We start from the raw sequence: 24,498 nt of genomic DNA, 5'->3' as shown, positions 1-24,498 counted from the left end.
TCTAACCATTATCACAATAAATCATTGTAGGCTGTTTTTCTCCAATTTCTTCCAAAAATTTTCTGAGGGAGAGAGCTTGTGTACCTGTTGAGGTAACTGCAACATACTCCACTTCTATGGGAGAGAGCTTGTGTACCTATTGAGGTAACTGCAACATACTCCACTTCTATGGATGAGAGGGCAACAATGCTTTGTTTTTTTGAGTTCCATGTAATCAAACCAAAACAAAAAGAGAAACAATTTCTAGATGTGGACTTACGGTCATCAATACTACCTCTCCAATCTGAATAACTAAATCCAACAAGATTGAATTTTTCAGAAGAGTAGTAATGAAATTTAGAGTGCCTTTCACATACCTTAAAATCCTCTTGGCTTTGGATTTGTCATATACCTTGAAACAAGTGAAGCTGAATATGTAATATCAGGCCTTGTGTGGATTAGAAATATCAAGCTCCCCACAATACTTTTGTAAGTTTTCTCATCAACTAAATCAACACCATCATCTCTACATAACACCTCTCTATGAGTGCTTGGAGTAGAGAATGGATTACAATCAACCATATCAAATTTATTTAACATATCGTGTGCATACTTTGTTTGACAAATGAAAATCTCATCATTAGTTTGATAAGCCTCCATTCCTAGAAAATATTTCATGATGCCTAGATCTTTCATCTCAAATTCATTCATCATAGCAATTTTGAATTTATCATTCATCTTAGAACTACTACCCATATACAATATATCATCAACATACAAACTTATGATTAGAATAACAACACCTTCTTGTTTGTAGTAAAGGGTAGGATCAGTGTTTTACTTCTCTGGAAGTCATTTTCCTGAAAATATCCATCAATCCTAGCATACCACGTTCTTGGTGGTTGCTTAAGACCATACAAAGCCTTCTTCAACATGTAGACATTATTCTCCTTTCCTTCCATTTCAAAACCTTGTGGCTACTCCACGCATACTTCCTCTTCTAAGTACCCTTTCAAGAAGGCACTTTTCACGTCCATATGAAGTATGCTCCACTTTTTCTGAGCTGCTAATGAAATCAACATTCTAATGGTCTCCTGTCTCGTGCAAATGTCTCTTCATAATCAATTCCATATTTCAGTGTGAATCCTTTAGCAACTAATATTGCTTTGTGTCTTTCAACACTCCCATCACTATTAAATTTAGTCTTCTAGACCCATTTGGTGCCAATATTTTTTTTGTCATGTGGAAGCTTTGCGAACTTCCAAGTGTCATTCCTTTGAATGGAATCCATCTCTTCTTGCATGGCTTTCATACAAACCTCATTAGTACATGCATCTTCAAAACATGATAGTTCAAAATCAACCTTGGCTAATAAAGTGAAATTGACTATCTCACCTAATTGGCTTTGTTCATGTGCTTGATTTGCACTCCTCTAATAAATATCACTCAATCTTCTTACCTTCCTTGTAGAACTTGGAGAAGAAGTTGGACTTGAACTTGATTTTGATGAAATTGATCAAGGGTTGCATGGTGGAGTTAACCCACTAGTTATAGAAACATTAGTTGGCTACTCATGATTAATATCAACAATTATATCAAACAATGTAAACTTTGAAACGGGAACTATAAACTCAAAACGGGAACTCTAGCCAAAAAACCCCGAAAAAACATCAAAAACAGTGCTAAAAGTGAAAAGTGTTGATGCTGGAATAACACATTTTCTTTTCTTGGGTAAATTTTCAACATGTTTAAAAAATGGCGGTGAAAACCAATTTTTTGCTCAAAAATTATCCAAAAAACACCCTCAAAATGAAAAGGGTTGATTCTGGAAGAACATTTTTTTTTTCCAAAGTAAAATTTCAACATTTCGAAATAATGGCATGAAATATTTTATCATGACCCCGAAAAAACACTAAATTTAAAAAAATAATGAAAACATAAAATAAAATAAAAATTAAAAAAAAAATTAAAACAATGAAAAAACACAAAAAAGTAAAAAAAACAAAAACAAAAAAACAAAACATAGATTAAAATATATATTAAAAGAAAAATATAAAACAAAAATAAAAGACGAAAAAAAAAATCAATCATCAAATGTAAAAAGAACAAAATTAATGATAAGAATTTAAAAACTAAAAAAAATAAAATTTATAAACAATTAAATAGTAAAAAAAATATTTACAAAAAAGGGGAAAAAGGAGTTATCTTGTAAACAAAAAAAATTGGGCAAAAAAAATATATATGGAAAAGAAAAAAAACATTTAAAAGAAACAAAAAATTAAGTAGGTGAAAATAGAAAAAAAAAAAAAAAAACAAAAAAGTTAAAAATTAAAATTAAAAATAAATATAAAAATATATAAAATAACAAAAAAAACAAAAAACAAAAAATGTTAAAAAAATTATCTCATAAACCATAAAAGAATTTAGAAAACCAAAAAGACTATATATATATATATATATATATATATATATATTAAGTAAGTAAAAATAGAGAAATTAAAAAAAACCATTAGAAAAAATTGGAAAAAAAAAAAAAATTAAAAACAAACTAGTTTAAAAAAAAAATAGAAATTAATGAAAAAAAATTAAAAACTAATAAAAATAATATTAAAAAAACAAAAAAATTTAAATTATGAAAAAAAAAACAAAAAAAATGTTTATTTCTTATTTTTTTTTAAAAAAGTGTAATGATTTTTTAATAAACATAGATATTTTATTTAAAAAAAAATTATTTTTTTTTTTTTTTTTTTTTTCAAAACAATCTATTTTATTATAAAAACAATTTTTATTTTTATTTTTATTTAAAAATAAAATTATTCAACATATATTTTATATTTAAAAAAAAATTACAATTACATTTTTTTTAACAATGGTTTTTTTTATTTAAAAAAAATGAAAATTACATTTACATTTTTTTTAACAATGTTTTTTTTTATTAAAATATATATATATATATATATATATATATATATATTTTTAAATCATCTAATAATAATTAATAAATACATTTTTTAATATATAAATAAATTTAATATTCTAATAAATTTGTGAGACATTTAAATTTTATAAATTAAACCACATAATCTAGATTTTTAAAAATCTCTCCCAAATTTTTAATTCAAATTAACAAAAAAAAATACTCTTACAAAGATCATTTCAAATCAACTACGCACGTTTAAATATATATTTAAAATTATATATAGTTGTCATCCTAATTTAATTTAAATATGTATAGTTGTCATCCTAATCAAATTCTGAGTTCATTGTTGAATCGCTAAATTTCTCACTGAATCGTTCATTGAATCTCTAAGGTAGGGTTCTCTAAGGTAGGAAAACATTAGCAATTCAAGAACTCTAAAGATGTTGATTGCGGATATACAGAGTTAATTACTTATCGTTAAGTTTTTTATTTGCTTCTGGATACATATAATGATTAAATATTATAAAAATGTTATATAAAATTATTAATGTAAAATCAATTAATATTAATGCCCGTAAACATAGAAGCATGAATTTCAACCATAAGAATATCCAGTAAAAAGAAATCACTTGGTTTTGATTTGATCTGTATGTATATGTTACAGTCATGTATATTCCGTAGGGAACTTCAGGAATGTACTCTGCCAAACTGTCAAAAATGTCAAATGCCGAGAGAAATAGGCTTGATGCCGTGTTGATATGATGCAGCATGAGTATTGCAGTTAGACATGATGATGCAATTCATGCTGCATCCTTTGCTTTGTACTATAATGCCATGCAGTGATCCGATCATGCAGAGAGCGTACTGAGATTGTTCAAAAGTGCCACCCTGCTAGAGATAAGAAATCTAAAGAGGCCGTCGGATGTGTGTAATCGCCCTGCCGTGGGCGGAGTGCGCGCGGCCCCTCCACCCATTTTTTAATAATTTTTAAAATTTTTAATTTGTTTTAATAATTTTTAAAATTTAAAATTAAAAAAAATGATTTAAAAAAAAAAAAATTTTTTTATTATAACAAAAAAATGTTATAAAAAAAAGTTTGCTAAAAACAAAAATAAATTTAATTTTCATTTTTTTTTAATAAAAAAAAACATGGTTAAAAAAATGTAAATGTAACCTTTTTTTTAAATATAAAATATATGTTGAATAATTCTATTTTTAAATAAAACTAAAAATAAAAATTGTTTTTATAATAAAATAGATTGTTTTGAAAAAAAAAATTAATTTTAATTTTTTTTAAATAAAATATCTATGTTTATTAAAAATTTATTACACTTTTAAAAAAAATAAGAAATACACATTTTTTTGTTTTTTTTTTTCATAATTTGAATTTTTTTTTGTTTTTTTAATATTAATTTTATTAGTTTTTAATTTTTTTTCATTAATTTCTATTTTTTTTTAAACTAGTTTGTTTTTAATTTGTTTTTTTTTTCCAATTTTTTCTAATGTTTTTTTATTAATTTCTCTATTTTTACATCCTCATAAACCATATTTACAAATATTTTTGTTATGTTCATCAAACCTCAAGGGAAACATCATATTTCTTGTCATAGGCACAACAGTGATCACCCTATGTTTAAATAAAAAAAAACATTGTTAAAAAAAAATGTAAATGTAATTTTCATTTTTTTTTTTTTAATTAAAAAAAACATTGTTAAAAAAAAATGTAAATGTAATTTTCATTTTTTTTTAATAAAAAAAAACATTGTTAAAAAACATGTGTATTCTGCATCATCCCTTTTCAAAATCGGGTCACTTTTTTGCTATCTCTACAAAACGGGTAACCGTATCAGTTCCCGTTTCAAAGTTTACATTGTTATCATCATTCAAAACATATTTTGTCTTCTCAACATGGCCATTTTGATGACCATAAACTCTCCCTTCATAAAAAATTACATCTCTTGAGACAATAAGCTTATTATTTAGAGGATTATACAATTTATAAGCCTTGCTTGTCTCACTATACCTAATAAAAATACATAACTCACTCTTTGCATCTAAACTTTTTCTATTCTGATCAGGTATATGCACATAAGCCAAACAACCAAAAACTTTGAAATGCTTAACATTAGGCCTTTTTCCATACCAAGCTTCATAAGGAGTCATCTTTTCCAGTGCACTGGTGGGGCTACAGTTGAGGATGTACACTACTGTAGCAATTGCATCTCCCCAATAAGAATTACTCAACCCCTTGGTTTGGAACATGCATCTTTCCATTTCACCCACAGTACGATTCTTCCTTTCAACTATGTCATTCTGTTGGGGTGTGTATGCCATAGTATGTTGCCTCCTGATGCAATTCATATCGCAATAACTCTGGAAAGATTTTGAGAAGAATTCTCTTCCATGGTTAGTCCACAAACATTTGATTTTGCATCCTTTCTCATTTTCCACAAGGGTTTTGAACTTCTTGAATGTATGCAGGGCTTCACTTTTGGCCTTTAAAAAATATACCCAACAATTTTGTGAGTAATCATCAATAAAAGTGATGAAATATGATGAATTACCCAAACCCTTAGTCTACATAGGACCACATATGTTTGAATGAAAACGCTGAAGTGTGTGATGAGACCTCCATGCAGTGCCCTTTGGAAACCTTTCCCTTGCATGATTTCCTTTAGCACATCCTTCACAAACCTCCTTTTTCTCTTCTACCTTGGGCAAACCAGAAACTAATGCATGTGAGGTTAGAAACTTCAAGCTGTGAAAATTTAAATGTCCATACCTGAGATGCCATAACCAACTTGAATCCTCATAAACCATATTTACAAATATTTTTGTTATGTTCATCAAACCTCAAGGGAAACATCGTATTTCTTGTCATAGGCACAACAGTGATCACCCTATGTCCCTTATTCTTATCATAGATAGTACATGTCTTATTTTCAAAGACTACTTTATAATTTTTCTCACATAGTTGCCCAACGCTCAAAAAATTATGCTTCAATTATGGAGTATAATAAATGTCATGAATACTCTTTATACCTTCGTTTGTTTGGACCTCCATAGCTCCCTTGGAAGCAACCTCGAATGATTTATCATCACCAAGCTAGATCTTGGATTTGAAACTTCCATCCTTTGCTGAAAACAACTTCTCATTCCATGTCATATGGTTAGAGTATCTAGAATCTAGGTACCAAAAATCTTTACTAGTATTTTCACCTTTGGCATAAGATAAAAATAAATGATCTCGAAGATACTCACCACTTTCTTGAGCATAGTTAACATTTTTACCTTCTTTCAATCCACATTTTCTTTCAAAGTGGCCATGCCTATTACAATAGTAACATTGAACATTTCTCTTATACAATCTACCTCTACCTCTTCCTCTGAAACTACCTCTTCCACTTGAGCCACCTCTTCCTCTACCTCTTGAATAATTTTGGCTTTGCCATTTACCTTGACCTTGTTTGCTTTTGGCACTAATGTTGCTTGCATATTCATTCTTTGTAATTTGTAACTTAGAGGAAAATTTTTTCTCTACACCTTCAAAAGTGTCTTTCAATCTTTCTTCATGAGACATCAAGGATCCAACAAATTGATCAAATTGTAGTTTTGTCAAATCCTTACTTTCTTCCATGATTATGGCAATGTGATTCCATCTATGTGTTAAATATCTCAATACCTTTTTAATTAAAACTTAATTACTTACAATTTCTCCATGTGTAGCCATTTTATTGACCACATCTTTGATTCTCACATAATAGTCACTCACACTTTCAACTTCTTGCATCTTCAAATTCTCAAACTCTCGCTTCAATGTTTGAAGCTTGACCACCTTAACTTTATAACTACCTTGGTAATTTTCTTGTAGAGTCCCCCAAGCATCTTTGGCAGTTTTTTCTCCTGATATTCTTGGAAATAAAATCTTATCAAGAGCTATATGAATGTGAAACAAAGCTTGAGCATTCTTCTTCCTTGCTTCCTTTCTCGCTGTTCTTTCATTGTCTGTAAGGGAATTCCAATCCGTTGGCTCCTCATAACCTGATTCAACAATCTCCCACAAATCTTTTCCAATAAAAAAGGTTAGCATCTTAGTGAACCAATAATCATAATCATTCCCATCAAATTATAAAATTGGCATCTTGTTAGAATTTGACATGATTAACTTTGGCGAAATTGCAATAATAAAACTTTAACCCAAAATCTTTTTACCTGCTCTGATACCACTTGTAGAATATGAAATGGCCTCTTTAAGCCAGTTGATAAGCCAACATAACTATGAAGAAAAATACATATAAAAAAAATGAACAAATAAAACATAGTTACTGTGTGAGCTCAAACCTGCTATAAATATCATATATAATTAAACCATTAATTACATTCTTATATAGTAAAATTATTACTAATATGATTATCAATCAACTTCTAATTTGAAACAAATCTACTGACACTACCAATCTTGTGAAAGCTAATTTCTTGACCACCCTAATAATTTGCTGCCCTAATTTTGCAGAGAGAACACAAAATCTGTTGACTAATTTGTCAACAATTTACATAACAAAATTAAGCATTATTCCCAACAAAAATATCATAATAATAGAAAAAGTAATACAATTGGGTTGAGGATATGATAGATATTTAACTTAAATATGTAAAAATGCAATCAGGTATAGTATTAAGGCTTCACGTATGGAGTTAAATTCATGAGAATATTTGATACAATATAATTTTTATTTTAGTTATGATGTAAAATATGGAATGCTAATTATTTTGGGATTTATTTCATTATAAGTCATATAAAGAAAATATTGCTAAAGATGAATAGGCATTTATCCATGCTACACATTGTTGCCTCCCTTCTCCTGCTTGACTCATTGCCCTCATCAACCTTGTGACGTGGAGACCTACTGCCTTCTTCGAACTTCCTCCTTGCCGCGAAGTTCTTCTCTGGTTGCTCATGCTATCCCCGGAGATGATTAGCTTTTCCAAGGTTGGTTTGTGAAGCCACTTGGAGAATGATGTCTTGATTGATTTCCAACATATGTGGGAGTAGTGGGTATGTGTAAGCTGAAAGTCTAGGAAGAGGAGTCTTCCTCAAGAATACAATTGCGGATATTAAATCACGCAATTAACAACGACAACAAAACAAAGCTAAAAGACTTGAGAGAAATTAAGCACAACAAAACAGAGAAAAAATAGAGTGGTTGGGCAGTAAAAATTAGCGGTGAAGTTTCCAAAAAGATATTGCAACCTACTATATTTTAGATTATAATTTCAAAATATAAGAAAATACATTCGGATAAAATATGGAGGTTGTTGCTCCTTAGCCAAGTAAAACGCTAGTTCTTATTAAGATTTATACTTCTTGATATTTAGATTATAATTTCAAAGCACAAGAAAATATATTTAGATAAAATATGGAGGCAAAAGCTCCTTCACCAAGTAAAAAGTAAAACACGAGTTCTTACTAAGATTTACACTTCACCAGGAATTGCGGAGTAGCTCATTGTAAAACCTTGTAACTAAACTGTTTTATGGCCCACCACAAATTGCTCTACAATTTTCTCTCTTTTACCTCTCAGAAATACCTCTGCTACTTCTCATAAATACCTCAACTACATAGAAAAAGACTTCTATATACATGTATATTCAAACATACAAGTTTTTAACACATTGATTCATGACAAAGTCAAAATATTATATCACAAAAATGATTTTCTATGTTGTGAAGTAATGTCACTTGCATAATAAATGTCTCAACCATAGGTTTCGCCAACTTTTTATTAAATGCTCATTTGTTTTAATTATCTCATGTGTTTGTGTAATGGGTTTTATTAAATGTTCATTTGCTTTAATTATCTCATGTGTTTGTGTAATGGGAATTTTGTACACCAGTGAGAACTTCATTTAATCCATGTCCTTCATCGTGCAAACAAAATCCGCAACCTGCAGTTTCTTGATTTACTTGTGTACCACAAGTACGGTTGTTGACAAGTTATTTAATGTGGTGGTTGGGATTAATTTTCCAACACTCCCCCTTAATAACAACTTCCACCATTGAGCATTCCCCCTTAATCAAAACTGCCACACTCCCCTTTAATCACAAATTCCACCATTGAACACTCCCCCTTATTCACAACTGCTACCATTGACAATTCCCTAACAGTGTCTTAGCTAGACAAAATTTTCATGTGCCAATGACTTTGTGAATATGTTTGCAAATTGTTCCCGTGACCTGCAATGCTGCAACCTAAGTTCACCATTGTTAATCAATTATCTAAGAAAATGATATTTAATGTCAATGTGTTTGATCCTCTTGTGAAAAATAGAATTCTTTGATAGTGTAATTGTGGAAATGTTGTCACAGAAAATAATTGTTGTTCCCTCTTGTTCATGGCATAAATCCCTCAACATTCTTCTCATCCAAACTTCTTGACTGTTGTTGCAACGACATATTCAACTTATGCTGTTGACAACGACACTATTGGCTACTTATTGGAGGCCCATGAAATGACTCCCAAACCTAAATAAAAAACATATCCTGACTTGCTCTTTCTATCATCAAAACTTCCTTCCCAGTTACCATTAGTGTCACCAACCAGCCTAAAATCATTTGTTGTGGTGTAGAAAATACCACATTCCTTTGTTCCATTGCCATACCTTAAAATCATTTTCGTTGCTTGCCAATGCGTCTCCTAGGGTGTCTCCATGAACCTTAACACAAGACTTACGACATACATTATATCTAGCCTAGTTGTTGTCAAATACATCAAACTTCCCACCATACGTTTGTATAATGTCGAGTTGACATTGTTGCTGCAATCTTCTTTGCTCAACTTCAACCCCATGATAGTCAGAGTTGGTGTGGGCTTATTGTTCTGCATATTGAACCTCTCCAAAATATTTGTTACATACTTTGCTTGAGAAATAAAAATCCCATTTTTTGTTTGCTTCACTTCTATGCCCAAAAAATACTTTAACAACCCCAATCAGTCATTTCAAACTCACCTTTCATGACTTATTTGAAATCAACGATGGGAAAATAATCACTCCCTATAAAAATCAAATCATATACATCTAAAACAACAATAAGAAGCTTATCGTCACTTTCTTTAATGTAGAGAGTAGGCTCACCGTCACATTTGTCAAAGCCATTTTCCATCAAGTAAGCGTCTATCCTGTGTTACTACTTCAACCCATAAAGAGCTTTCCTTAACCTATACAACTTTTCTTCTTGGCCTTCTACCTCATAACCAGGTGGTTGCACAACATATACTTCCTCTTTTAGCAATCCATTCAAGAATGTTGATTTTACGTCCATTTGATACACTTTTCATTTATGTTGCACAACAATTGACAACATTGTATGTGTTGTCTCCATCTTTGAAACTAGCCCAAATGTCTCTGCATAATCTCCTTCATGTTGTTGCTTGTATCATTTTACAACTAACCTTTCTTTATTCCTTTCAATCTTTCCTTCAATGTTTCTCTTGGTCTTATAGACCCACTTCACTCCAATGACTTCTTTTCCTTGCGGAAGGTCCACTAACTCCCATGTATCATTCTTTTCTATTGCTTCTATTTCTCCATCCATTTCTACGATCCATTTTTTATCTTCGACTGCATCCTAAAAATGGATTGGGTCATCTACATAACAAAATAACAGAAATAAGGAATTCAGACCATCACTACTATCAACTTCATTTTTCTCATAAATTTCACTTAAATTTCTGAATTTTTGTCTTCTTATGCTTGCGGAAGATGGGCTTGACATGTCACTTGATGTTGTGCTTGAGGTAGGTGACATTGTGGGTATTTGTAGTGTGCTTGGAGTAGTACTTGCTTTACTTCGTGACACTGTCCTACTATTTGTTGATGGTGTTACTTGTTGACTACTTTGTTGCACTTGAATAGGAGTAGAAGGATCACCATTGAGGAATTACTTGTTCTGGTCAATTTCTCTTTGTCTTCATGTGGTATATATGTTTTCATATTGATTGTCTTCTCTAAACACCCATCCCATGCTTCCTCTTCTATGAGCTATAGAATTTCCCACTACAGATCACCAGATAATGTAATATACTAAAGCAAAATACTAGATATACTTCTACAATCAAACTTTACAGAAGCTTAATCAATTTGAGCTAGATCAATGAGAACACATATAATAGAGAAGAAGAAATCATATAAATGAAACACAGAAGAATACTCTGGGGAAAGCCTCAACTAAAAGCCCTAATCTCTATATTATCATACAAGGGGAAATATCTTAGGATTACACAAAGCTTTAGCACTCAAGATATCCAACTCTCAGTACAATCCCTCACTGCTACTCATAGACAAAATAGACAACACCTGTGCCTTCCTTCAGTCCTCCAAGCCTCCTATTTCCTTGCGCATTTTCTCCTAGGTCCTCCAGCTGCAACTTGTGTTAATAATCCTCTCACACACAACACTGACCTATGAAATAACTGCACAATCTTGAAGGAGATAATTCCTTCTACATGGATGAGTTTCCTATATAGGAAAAATCCTCCAACTGATAGTACATTGTCCCTTCCTCTAATCTCAACTGGGTCTCTGACTGAACTGACATGCATGAGTTATTTATGAGAGAATATTCAGTTATCTAGAGAGCAACAGTTACATGCATGCAAGCATTAACTAACTTAACTCACAATTAGTTCAACAAACTATTTGAACCAATCTAACTGAACTTAACTTAGTTAATTGAGCTAACTAATTACAATTCAAATACAACTCATCCTTATCTCCTTAATTAAGGGATAACTATTGCATGTCTTCACATAGACTTCATGTTTTATTTTATCCAACTAATGAACTCAAGATGAATTAATTAATTATTTTTCAAATAGCTGCTGAGATCAAGTTCAAATTTTAATTCTCAATTTTAATTTAGGGACTAATTAAAATTGGAATCTATCCCGAAATACTATTTATAGCAATGTTATTTTCAGCACTTCCATTTTTCATTCCTAGTTGCTATATCCAACACTGGTACCTGAGATGCTATCTATAGCAATGCCACTAGTCTAATCGAACTTCGATTATCCAAGAAAGAGTTATGCACAATCTCCCAAGATGACCTGATTATATACCTTTTCAGAAGATTGAACTTGTATGAAGTGCTACGTGTCACAGTTTTGACCTTAGGATCTGAAAAATATGCATAAGAAACTATAGTCCGTCCTATTTATGTAACTTCTTATGAAATTTCAATCTAATGCTCAAAACAAAAGTTATGACTATTTTCCCTAGGTCACCTGTTTGGAATGTAATTCGGGAGTCTACAAAAAAGACCAACTTCATCAGATCATATCTCCGCAAATATAGCATGAAAAGATCTGAAATTTGGACTCGAGGTTCAGAATGATTTCAAACCAAATGGTTTTTTTTTTAGCATCTGAAACAGTGCATAAAAAAGTTATAGTGAGAATGCCACAATGTCCTCTTTGGAGCAGCGAAACCCTAGAATCCAAAGCTCTGATACCAAATGTTATGAAACCAGCTCACAAAAATATAGAAAAGAGAGATAAACGCCTTAGAATTCAACCTCTTCGAGGGGGAAACCTCCTTTATATTACACAAATGAACAATTCTTGGATGATACAAATGAAAAGACCTCCTTTCTATATATAGGAGTTTAAGGGGTCATAATATAATTAGAGCCGACATAACAATAATAATGTAAGGGCACAATAATAACAATAGTGGGCTTCTATGGGGCACAATAGTAACAATATGGGGACTACATGGGTACAAAAATATAATAAGGGGGTTGTACTAATAACAATAAGGGGTTACACTAGTAGTATAGGGGCCTAACACTATTTTTAGCATTTCGTGTTTCCATTTTCAACACTCCCTCTCAACAACAAAGGCATTCAGCTTGAACCTGATCTTGAACCTTTGGAATGTTCTTCATGCAACACTTCTCCCAAGTGTTATTGCTCTAACAACTCTAGAAACAAAAAAACTCCCAACTAACCTCTCTGTTGGGCTAGAAACACCCTATGATGCTGAAGCTCCATCTGCCATTGACAAGTGCTTCCTCTTTGACCTCTAAGCTACTACAACACTCCATGCATGTTGTGTCATTTCACACCTCTCTATGCCATCCTGCATTGGTGCAACACTCGTGTGCCTCTCGCATTGTTGCAACGTGCTAGCTCTACACTGTCTTGGGATTCCTACAGTGTAGATTTCTCTGCCGCTCCATTCGCATCTATATCTACCCACTCAGCTAGTTCTGCTACTCCTTCTCAGGGCTCCCATATCAAGGTCTAATTAAAGAGGTTGGGTACCTCAATGATCCCACCCCTATTCCAACCTTCTTGGGATTGTCACTCCACATCGCCCCACCTCCTACTTGGAGGTATGGATGCATGTGATCCCTCTACCCATTTGGATCGAAATTTCCCCTACAGGAGGTCTCTACATGAGTAGATGTCTCCACTTGATCTACTCTCGAATTCTCCAGTTGTGGCTACTCCACAACATCCTGAAGCTGCTTCACCAATTATGGCTCCTCCACAATTTTCTGAGACTTCTTCTGGCGCTGCATGTCGAGAGTTAATGTACTCTCCCTCTCAACCACCAAGTCTCCAATAGTAGCCTTGCTCCTCAAGGCTTTGCATGCATCTTGAACCTCAAGAGCATACAGGTTCTTGACTCGTGAATCGATCTGCTTCACCTATCTCGTGGTGATGTGTTGAAGGAAAATCTTTCCCTTACTGAAGACTACATCATAGCCTTTGTCTTCTAGCATTGAAATCAACACCAAATGTTTCTTCAGTCTTGGTACATACTTGACATTGGTCAAGGTAATGCGAGCTCCATGCTCCCTTTGAAAAACAGTTGTGCCTACACCTGAGACACTATACTTTTCATCATTACCCATCGCTATGAGTATCTGGAGACCTTTCTCCTCCAAGGTACTGAACAAACTCTTATCGTCGGTCATGTGGAAAGAAGTTCCACTGTCAAGAAACCAACCACATCCCACAATGGATGAAACCATGCATGCGAAGAGTGTGAAATCCAACTCGAACTTTGAAGCCAATGCCTCGCCTTCAGATCCTTCCTTGAATCCCATCTTGGATTTCTTTAGTGGACAATTTGTAGTAAAATGGCCCACCTCATGACAATGAAAGCGTCACACTTTTGATTTGTCAAACTTCTTCCCACCATAGGAAGAACTCGATTTGGGATGAGAATGGACTTCTCCTTCCCTTTCTTTGTTGTACTAGCTAAGGTGAAATTTTCTTCATCCTCCTTGGATGAAGAACCATCTCTGGTGCTTCTTCTTATCTCCTCCTACATCAGATCCGACCAAAGTCGTTCCCAATTTGATAGTTTTTCTCTTCCATTTACCGAGTCTTGGTAGCTATGCTAGCTCTTAGGAAGACTGAGGAGCACAAGACTCACCATGTCATCATTGAATGTTGTGATCCCCACACTTCCAAGCTCATCCCTGCAGGTGGTGAGCTTGTTTAGATATGTAGAGATCGTGTCGCCATTTTCACACTTGATTTTTCGAAGCTTGTCTTTCAGCGCTAACTTCCTTTGATTGCTACTGTTCTGATATAGATCTTTCAGTGTTTTCCACATCGAAGAAGGTGTCTCCTTCCCATGGAGGCTTGAGAAAATGTGGTCTCGAACTCCCTCCAGGAGGATTCTCCTTGCTCTAGCCACACATTTCTCCCATTCCGCCAATTCTGTAGCATCGGCTTCTATCAGCTTGGGGACTTCTTGATCAATGAAGTCCTTTAGACTGTTATCCTCTTATACTACTTCCATGCGATCCTTCTAGGTTATATAATTTGAGCTACCATCAAGGGAATACTCAAGTCTTAAACCATTGAACGCCATTGGTGAAATTGAGATGTGATAAGACTTCGATTTCTATATTCAAGAACCTCAAACTTCAAACTTCTCCCTTCTTGTATACTGTTCTTCACTTTGGTCACCTTTGCTCTGAAACCACATAGAATTTCCCACTGCAGATCACCAGATAATGCAATATACTAAAGCAAAATACTAGATATACTTATACAATCAAACTTTGCGGAAGCTTAATCAATTTGAGCTAGATCAATCAGAACACATATAACAGAAAAGAAGAAATCATACACATGAAACATAGAAGAATACTCTGGGGAAAGCCTCAGCTAAAAACCTCGATCTCTGTATTATCATATAAGTGGAAATATCTCAGGATTACACAAATCTTTAGCTCTCAATCTATCCAGCTCTCAGTACAATCCCTCACTGCTGCTCATAGATAGAATAGACAACACCTGTGCCTTCCTTTAGTCCTCCAAGCATCCTATTTCCTTGTGCAGTTTCTCCTGGGTCCTCCGGCTGCAACCTATGTGAATAATCCTCTCACACACAACAATGACTTCTGAAATAACTGCAAAATCTTGAAGGAGATAATTCCTTCTGCATGGATGAGTTTCCTATATATGAAAAATCCTCCAACTGATAGTACATTGTCCCTTTCTCTGATCTCAACTAGGTCTCTAACTGAACTGACAAGCATGGGTTATTTATGAGAGAATATTCAGTTATCTGGAGAAGTAGTTACATGCATGCAAGCATTAACTAACTGAACTAACAATTAGTTCGACAAGCTATTTGAACTAGTCTAACTGGACTTAACTCAGTTAACTAAGCTAACTAATTACAACTCAGTTACAACTCATCCTTATCTCCTTAATTAAGGGATAACTTCCTCAATCAAACGGATAACTGTTGCATGTCTTCACATATACTTCATGTTTGATTTTCTCCAACTAATTAATTCAAGATGAATTAATTAATTATTTTTCAAACAACTGCTGAGATCAAATTTGAATTTTAATTCTCAATTTTAATTTAGGGACTAATTAAAATTGGAATCTATCCCGAAGTACTATTTATATCAATTTTATTTTTAACACTTCCATTTTTCATTCGTAGTTGCTATATGCAACACTGGTACCTAAGATGCTATTTATAGCAATTCTATTTATAGCATTTCTATTTTAAGCATTTCTTGTTGCCATTTTCAACATGAGCTTCACATGTTTGTTGATTATAACCTTCCTAGTTAATGGATTGTAGAGCTTCTATGCCTTGGATTCATCACTATATCCAACAAATATGCATTTACCCCCATCACTATCCAACTTCTTCCTTAATTCATCCAAGGCATGTGCATAAGCCACACATCCAAACACTCTTATGTGCATGACACTATGCTTTCTTCCACTCCATGCCTCTTCAGGAGCCATATTCTTGACACTTTTGGTTGGATAACTATTAATGATATATGCTGCACAAGCGACAAATTCAATCCAATAATAATTTGGGAAATGCTTTGATTTTTCATACTGCTCGCCATTTCCATAATATTCCTATTCTTCCTTTTTGTGACACCATTTTCTTGAGGTGTATACCTCATTGTAAAAACATAGGAAGTCATTTGAGATGTATTCGCCACCTTTGTGAGTCCTCAAAACTTTGATGTAGTGTCCACTTTATTTCTCAACAAGAGATTTGTATTGGTAGAAGCACTCAAACATTTCACTTTTCTATTTTAGGAAGTAGACCCATGTGTTCCTTGTGTAGTCATCTATGAAATTCAAGAATAATAGCTCTCCCAAATTGATGGTGTCTGCATTGGTCCACATAAGTCTGAATGGACAATCTCCAAAGTTGCCTTTGCCCTTATTGACTTTCTTGTTGGAAATGTCTCTTTATGTTGTTTGCCCAAGATGCACCCTCCACATTGGTTGTCTAGATTTTTTATGAGTAGCAATCCCTTCTCCATGCCTTTCCTATGCAACAAATTCATACCTCCAAAATTAAGGTGATCAAATCTCAAAATTCCGTAACCAGTTTTCATATTTGAATTCTGCTTGAAAGTTTACTTGTGTGACAACATCAAATTTTCTTCCATCCTCTTGTGAATTTGTTGACAATTGTGCTTGTGCACCTTCTTCCTTCAAATATGGTTTTATCTTTAGGGGAAACATTCTATTGCTTGTCATCTGAACTTTTGTAATCAACTATTTGCTTGGAGACTTATCCAAAATTGTGCACTCTCCATTCTTGAAAAAGACATTGTAGCCCTTTTGCATGAGTTTTCCAATGCTTATGAGATTATGCTTCAAACCAGGGACAAAATAAACATCTAAAATGTACTTCTTCTCCCCCTTCTTTGTTAGAATGTTGACTCTTCCTTTACCCATGACATAAACTTTGTTATCCGTCCCTAAGGTCACTTCAGATTTCACACTTTGATCTAAATTGGAAAACATTTCTATGTTCACTGTCATGTGATTGTCGCACCCTGAATCTAGAAACGATACATTCTTTTGTTTTTCTTGTGCTACATTACAAGCTAAAAAACATGCTATCTTGGTTACAATTTTTCTTTATGAAATTTGCACTTGGTTATGTCATGTTCCTTCTTTCTACATTCATTTTCATAATGACCATACTTCTTACAATAATGACATTGAAATTGAGATTTATCATACCCATGACCTTGTGCTTCATTTTTTCTTGGGCCTTGACTTTGGTTTTGATCGATGCCCCTTACACTTGAGCTTGAAGGGCTTTCTTTCCACCTTTGTGTGGGCTTCTTCCTCTTCCTCTAGCAGTTGATCTTCCTCTGCCTCTACCTTGACCAAGTGAAACTCGCGTCTTGAAGGCATGATCTAATGAGGAGTTTATTGCTCTATTCAATCTATGCTTATGAGAAATTAGTGATACATGAAGCTCATCCACTGAAAATTGTGAGAGATCCTTTGTCTCTTCTATGACCACAACAATGGCATCGAATCTTACTAGAATACTTCTCAAAATTTTCTCAACTATTATTATTTCCTCAAGTTTCTCACCATGAGACATCATTTGAGTAACCAGTCCAATTACTTGTGTAAAAATGAGTCTATATTCTCAGACTCTTTCATACAAATTGTGTCAAAATATATTCTTAGCATTTGTAGCTTTGATGTCTTCACTTTTTCCATGCCTTGGTAGGTTGTCTAGAAGGTATCCCATGATTTCTTGGATTTTGTTGTTTCTCCAATCCTTGGGAAAATACTTTCATGAGCTGATTGAAAAATTTAAGGGAGGGATTTTGAATCCTTCTTCCCGTTGTCCCTCAATAAAACTATTTCTTCTTGTCTCAACTCATTGTATGTTGTTGCATTTTCTAGTTCTTGAAAACCATTCTCCACCCAATCCAAAATACCTTGAGAAGAATACAAAGCCTTCATTGTAATAGCCCAATAATCATAATTTTTCCCATTAAATTGACGTATGATTCCATTTTTTAATGTTAAAAAAAAAATTCTCCCCGCTAGTAAAATATGCTCCGAAAATATTGCCTTCAGAACAACTTTTAACTCCCAATAAAAACACTGGCACTTACACTAATAAAATTTTACACTCACTTTGATACTACTTGAAAGTTTAGGTAGAGGAGTCTTCCTCGAGACTACAGTAGCTATTAGGATTAAATCACATAGTTGATTTCCAAAACAAAACAAGGCTAAACAACTTAAGAAAATTTACGCACAACAAAGTAAAAACATAGTGGTTTCGTAAAAACCAGGCATGAGGTTTAGAGAAAGATATCGAAACGTACCATACTTTAGATTATAATTTCAAAACAAAAGAAAATGCATTCAGATAAAATATAGTGGCTATATCTCTTTCACCAAGTAAAACACGAGTTCTTATTTACACTTCACCAGGAGTTGTGGAGTAACTCACTGTAAAACCTTGTAACTAAATTGTTTTAAGAACCCACCACAAATTTCTCTACAATTTCTCTCTTTTACCTCTTAGAAATAGCTCCGCTACATAGAAAATGATTTCTACATACATATATATTCAAACATACAAGTTTTTAATACATTAATTCACTACAACGTCAAAATATTAAGACATGGGATACACGATTGTACAAAAATGATATTCTATGATGCAGAGTACATATGTTAGTTGCGGAATAAATGTCTAGACCATACGTTTCACCAAATTTTCATTAAAATGCTCATTTATTTTAGTTATCTAATGTGTTTGTGTAATGGGAAGTTTGTACTATAGCCCATAACTTCATTTAATCCATGTCCTTCATCCTGCAAACAAAATATGCAACCTTGCTTGATTTACTTGTGTACCAGGTTATTTAACGTGGTGGTTGGGATTATTTTTCCAACATAACCAGATGAATGAAAGCCAATGGTTTTGGCTTCTTGAGCTTGCTCACTAGATTTGTATGTTTGCGGGTGGGTAGTTCAATGAAACAATTAAAAAAAAAAATCATAAAAACTATTTAAATTATTATTTTATAAAAAATGTTCTTGTAACTTCTATCTATAAAAGTGGACCTTGACCAACCCAATCGAAGGGATAGTATAACAACAAAAATGCAAACTTCTTACAACAAAGAGAAGAGAATCACGAAGGATATGGTAGAGATGACCTTGACCACCAAGCTACAACCAACTTATCTTAATTTAATTGATACATTTGGAGGATGTGCTCCAAGCTTTTCAATTGAGGTAGTTTTGACCCAGTTTGAAGGGAAGAAGTTGCTTGAAACAACCCTCTACTTGGCTAAAGTGAATGAGGATTTATTGTATGTGGTGTGAATGATTTAAATACTAGCCGTGCTCGTCAAAGTGTTTGTTTGAAGTGCTCCCTAAAAAAAAACAAAAGCTTTGGCATTCCCACTATTACGAGGATGTTAGAAAATTGTTCGATAAGATGCCTCAAAGGGAATCTCATCACGGATATGTTAAAGCATGCAAAATATTTGAGTTAATTCCCCAACATTTGGGATTTCTAGGGATTGACACATCTGCTCCATGATGCCTAGTTGCTAGACGGGATCTGGCTAAGAATGGTAGTGGGGAATTAAATCCTCAAAAATTCATAATCTTTGTCAAGTCCTTATATGAAAATCCCCTTTGCATTATGGTCAGTGAATCAAATGTAGTATAATGGCTTGGAGATAACATATAGATGATGATAGGGACCTTGTGAGTGAAATGGGATTCTTACATGAGGGGAGACAATTAGTGATGGTTAAAAGTCTTATACATTATGGCATAAAGAATGACTCCTCTAACTTCTTGGTTGCAAGTCTAAAAAGATGTGCCAGGGGTGGTGGGGGATCCTCTACATCAATGCCCATGTCTTTGAAGGAGGATCTAAAGCCAAATTTCAATCCTAAGTCACACAAAGAGCTCTTGGGTAATGAGTTTATGGTAGAGCATTCATCAAACACTCCCACACTAGAACTGAATGAGCTCATCAATAAGAAAATGATAGAATTTTAAAACTCAGATGATTATATGTTGTTTCAATGGTTTTTGACCCTTGTCTTTGGCTCTGCGGGACTAGGTTCATAAAAATTGGTCCCAAAATATTGAGTTGTTGTTTTATTCGAAGGGTTTCTTTGTAGTTTTCTTTAAAGATCCTAAAGATCATAAGAGGGTTTTAGACTAGGATCCCTAATTTTGGGGCAGACCATGTCTCTCAATTAAACCATGGTTTCAGGAGTTTAATCCGCTTACTATGAAGTCCCTTCCTATACCCGTTGGGGTTAGGCTCCCAAACTTGCCCCTTCAATGGATATTGCTAGATATTTTAGAGGACATTAAACACTCCATAAGCCATTTTATCAAGGTTGATAATAATTGATTGTCAAAGGGTTTTATAAGCTTCGTCTACATATGTGTGGAAGTGAACCTCAACGAAGGTTTCCTAGACAAAATTATCCTCAAGTGGGGAGACAAGGAGTATTCACAACATCTAGAAAATGAAAACACTACATTCGTGTATAGAAATTTCTAACAACTTGGACAACTTCAACATGTGTATCCCTTTCCTAAAGGGATTGTCAGATCACAAGAGGTGAAGAGAAAAAATCATGGCTGACAAGATCCAAAGACAACAATAGATGCCATGGATTATGTAGATCAAACACAGAATAGATCTCGACAACAAAATACAACAATGAACAATATAACATCTCAAGATCCAGGGTAGCCAAAGGAGGAGAGATCTTCAGTTTCAACAGCCCGTGCAGTTTGTGGGAAAAAGCAGAATCATGAGTTAGACTAATTTGATGGCGAGAAAGACACGCCATTCTTGGCTGGTCAGGTGGCCATGCTAACTTCTCAAGAAAATAATTGTGATAGATGGCTCTTTAGGATGGACCGATGCCCATAGAAGAAAGGGGAAAAAGAAAAACCCATGGTTCCCCTTGGTCTTTGAATCCACAAGTGTAGTAAAAGTCATGTGATGTAATCAATTTATGTAATAAAGATGTAATCTTTATTTTGGATAACAAATACAAAATGAAAATATATATATATATATACATATATATATATATATGTATATATATATATGTATCTATCTATATATATGTATATGCATATATATATATATATATATATATATATATATATATGTATATACATATATATAGATAGATACATATATATATATACATATATATATATACATATATATATATACATATATATATATATATATATATATATATATAGATATAGATATATATATAGATGTAAGAAATTAATATTTTTAACGAGGAAGATTTATTTACTTTATATAAATATTTTTAATTTCTAAATAAACCTTGTTACAATATTATGGGCCAATACCATGACTTATTAATACCACATGTCCAAAAAATCCATAATTTATTTCATATGAAATTTTTTTATATGTAATTTTTTTTAATTAATCAATTTAGTTAAAAGAGAAAAAAAAATATAATTGCTTTATAAATAAATATTAATTTTTTATTTATGTATACAACTACGAATATGAAAGAATATTATATAGAGGTTAAATTCATATCATCCACTTAATAATAATTAATAAATTAATTAAAATTGTTGAAATCTTATTTCGAAATACCTATAACTTAAAAATAAGCTTCATATATGAAATTAAATAAATAAAGTTATATGGAATTTTTTATCACTCCTCCGGATCTCCAAGGCTGAGAAAGAGTCCAGTTGAGTTAACCACAGACCAATCTTTTGACTTAGTAGCTAGCCCTACCAAGCTGGAGAGGGCTCTCTCCAAAGGATCACAGCCAATAGGGCTAGATATATTAGGGTTTTGGGCTAGATATGATGTGTAGAGGTTGTTTAATTTTATTTGGTGGGATTGTTGGAAGAGGATTAGGTCAAAGAGACTAGGTAAGGGAAAATAAGGGTATGATTGCAGACATCTGATGGAGCAAGGTAGGTAGGTACTCAAACACTTTAAGGTTCTAAAGTGAGATGGATAAGACTAGTGAGGTGCTAGAAAGAGCAAGACAAGCATGTATTCTTCCTAAACTAAATAAAATGGACAAATTATGAAGAATTCCCCAAAACAGAGCATATAAGATGTATTATGCTCATCAACTTGAAAATCAACATATCATAGAAGTGAAATGAAATATGGGAGTACAAAACATTCAAACATATGAAACATAAGAAGAAACTATGTCAAAATTCCATACCACAGGTGTTGATTTGGGGTAGCATCAGATGTGCTCTAGCCACAAATTTGGTGGAGAGGTTGGGGCACATGAGATATCCAATATCTAGAAATGGTTTAGGCAGATTCTAAACAGATCAAAAGATATTAAAATAATTAATATTTTTAATGGAGTTCCTGAGTCTAAACTTAGGGAAAATAAAATATTAATGTGTATTAATATGAATCTGTGTTAGAGTGGTCCAAAAGACATGGATCAAGCCAGATCTAATCTTAGCCATTGATTAGGGACTTAATCTCAGCACTTGAGGGTCACTTGGAGAGCACACCAGATGATCAATCATTCTATTCTCTAGAGCGGGATTTGCTAAGAGAGATAGAATCAGTGATCGGGAGAGCAATTGAGGGGCATTGAGTACAGAAAAATAGAGAATGTAGAGATTATACCAGGAGAGTAGCAGAAAAACCAAGGAGGGTGACGTAGAGCCAACAAGGGCTCACGCAGGGCCACGCAGAGGCAGCCAAGTGATGCACAGAGTACCAGAGGGGCCACTGCAGCTGATGTAGAGGCTCCCAAAGTTGACGTAGGGACTCCTGGGGCTGATGCAGGCCTAGAAAGGTTAACACTAGGCTAGCGTGAGATAGAGAGTGGCTGACACAGTCCAATTTGGGTAGACACTGGGGTTGCAGAGCAGTTTTATGCTCAGGAGTTGCTAGAAGGATTTTTTGAGGTTTCAACGAGGAGATTTCTCTCAAATTGCGAGGTATAGCTGCTAAGGAAATTCTCTACTGTGTAGGCTAGTTTCGACACCTAGATTGTACTATGATATTGCTTAATAAGAAAATACTTAGATAGCTGCACCGGTTTTCCAGCATTGGGTTTTTCTAAGGACATTGGTCCAAAAGTAATGGTGTCATGTGGTGTGTTTGTTCTTGTTTCTTTTAGTTGCTGATTTGTAATATGTTGAGCATGCACTGGTGTTTATTTTCTGTATTTACTTTATAAATAACTTGTTAAAGGAAAAATAACAAGTAGGTAGGAATAAATCAGAAAAAGTGCATGAAGGGTTTCTAAACTAAGTAAACTTAGAAACTTCAACATGGTATTAGAGCATGATTGCAGATCACATGAGGACTAAAAGACATCAGCCGAGTGGAGAAATAGCAGTAGAAAATTGTTGTCCCAAGGTGATAAAATCTGTTTCTAGCAACGCAGAAGCCAAGGAGTGTGACGCAGAGCTAGCCAGGGCCACACATAGGAAGTCGAGAGTTGCGCAGAGCCCCAGAAATCCAGCATTGTTGACGCAGAGGGCCAGAGGGCTGATGTAGGGCATCCTAGGGCTGACGTAGACCCATCTGGTGTAACGTAGAGCTAGCATGAGGCAGAGAGGGGCTGACGCAGTTCACAGGGAGGCAATTTCTGATGTATAGAAGGCTGCAGAAATATTGTAGAGTGGAGATGGTGAGGTACTGTAGTAAAAACAATACCTAACAGAGCATAGCAAAAGGAGTTTTTACTGAGGGTTTCTAGCCGAGGAACCTGGATCAACAATGCAGTTGCATAAGATGATCAAAGTAGGGGGCATCTTGACAAGCAACAGAAGGATTTCCAGGAGGGAAATCAAGACTCAAAGGGAGTCTAGAAGAGAACTTCTATATGGGAAGTAGAGACTTAGAGGAGTCAAATAAAGAAATTCCATGAGGGAAGTAGAGGAGCGTCATGGCACTACACGGGGTAAGAAACTAGGATAGACTAGACAGAGCATTGAACTTTGCAGTCTGGAAGGCCAAAATCTTATCAGTGCTTGACAGGAATCATGTCAAGAACTTCACCTTGAACGTTATAGCTATCCCAGTCGACCCCAATGATAATGACAAGTACGAAGAGGCGATGGTGAGGGCCAAGTGCATTATCCTTGACGGGGTCAAAGATCATGTGGTACCACATATAAATGAGAAGGAAATGGCAGTTGAGATGTGGGAGGCTCTCAAGAACCTGCACCAGCATACTTCTGTGCAGAGAAGAATGTTGCTCGAGAACTAGA

General features: G+C 33.9%; 1 protein-coding gene across 1 annotated transcript in view; it reads right to left on the bottom strand.

The window, feature by feature from the left end:
* The window catches only part of LOC149244714 (alpha-dioxygenase PIOX-like), a 96,612-nt gene that overhangs the window by 50,088 nt on the left and 22,026 nt on the right, over positions 1-24,498 (bottom strand). The window lies entirely within an intron of this gene.

Source organism: Pinus tabuliformis, chromosome 8, assembly GCF_031772625.1.
Source record: "Pinus tabuliformis cultivar Carrire ecotype Pingquan chromosome 8, CPIR1, whole genome shotgun sequence".
Classification (NCBI taxonomy): Eukaryota; Viridiplantae; Streptophyta; class Pinopsida; order Pinales; family Pinaceae; genus Pinus; species Pinus tabuliformis.
This window is presented reverse-complemented; position numbering and strand designations above follow the sequence as displayed.